The 914-nt window shown below is 43.7% G+C and overlaps 1 non-coding gene across 1 annotated transcript; it reads right to left on the bottom strand.

Moving 5' to 3' along the window:
* Positions 1-547: 547 nt before the first annotated feature.
* Positions 548-620, bottom strand: TRNAG-GCC (transfer RNA glycine (anticodon GCC)). Its single transcript has one exon. It is a non-coding gene; the product is annotated as a tRNA-Gly (tRNA).
* Positions 621-914: the final 294 nt, after the last annotated feature.

Raw genomic sequence — 914 nt, 5'->3', positions numbered from 1 at the left:
CAGAGTCAAGGGCATTACACTGAGAATTAGCTGTGCTGGGCCCTAGTCTCTCCCCGCTACCTCTTGGGGCTCTGGGAAGTCCACACCCATACCCTGGCTCCCAGTCTCCCCAGCTTTAAACTGTGTATTTCCCCATCTTGTTGTGGTGAAGTCCATATAATGGGTAAAGGTGATGACGGACTAATCAGTTATGGGGTGAGGAGCTGCAGGTTATATTTACTATTAAAATGTATTTCACTGGTTGATGACTTAAAAGGCGGTGCAGCATGGCTGTCCAACAGGTAGCCTCTGGAGTTGCCTTCCCAATTAGAAACCAACACTGCTCCCTAGTAAGTGGGTGACCTTCAGCTGAAGAACGAACCTTTCTGTGCTTCAGTTTTCTAAACCTTTTTCTTTAAAAAAAAAAAAAAAAAAATTTATTTGGCCGCACCGGGTCTTGGTTGCGGCACACGGGATCTTCATTGAGGCATGCAGGATCTTTAGTTGTGGCACGTGGGATCTTTTCATTGAGGCATGTGGGCTCTTAGTTGTGGCATGTGGGATCTAGTTCCCTGACCAGGGATCGAACCTGGGCCCACTGCATTGGCAGCGTGGAGTCTTTACCACTGGACCACCAGGGAAGACCCAAGTTTTCTAAACCTTTGCATCAGTGGGGATAGTACCACCTTGTAGAGTTATTATGAAAATTAAATGAGTTAATAAATGTAAAATACTTAAATGGTAGCTGGCAGAAAGTAAATGCTCAATAAAATATTTGGTATTTTGATCATCATCATCATCATTATTTTCATTAGTCTCTTTTCTGTGCTTATGCTTTAGGGTTTGAGAGGTGACCTTTGAGAACCAGTTGATGTGTCCTGTGTAAAAGATACTTAACAGATTAAACACAGGGAATGACTCTGACCTAGTCTCTG

The sequence above is a fragment of the Kogia breviceps genome, chromosome 18 (genome assembly GCF_026419965.1).
Source record: "Kogia breviceps isolate mKogBre1 chromosome 18, mKogBre1 haplotype 1, whole genome shotgun sequence".
In the NCBI taxonomy this organism is placed as follows: domain Eukaryota; kingdom Metazoa; phylum Chordata; class Mammalia; order Artiodactyla; family Physeteridae; genus Kogia; species Kogia breviceps.
Note: the sequence above shows the minus strand (reverse complement) of the source record. Positions and strands in the feature narration are given on the sequence as shown.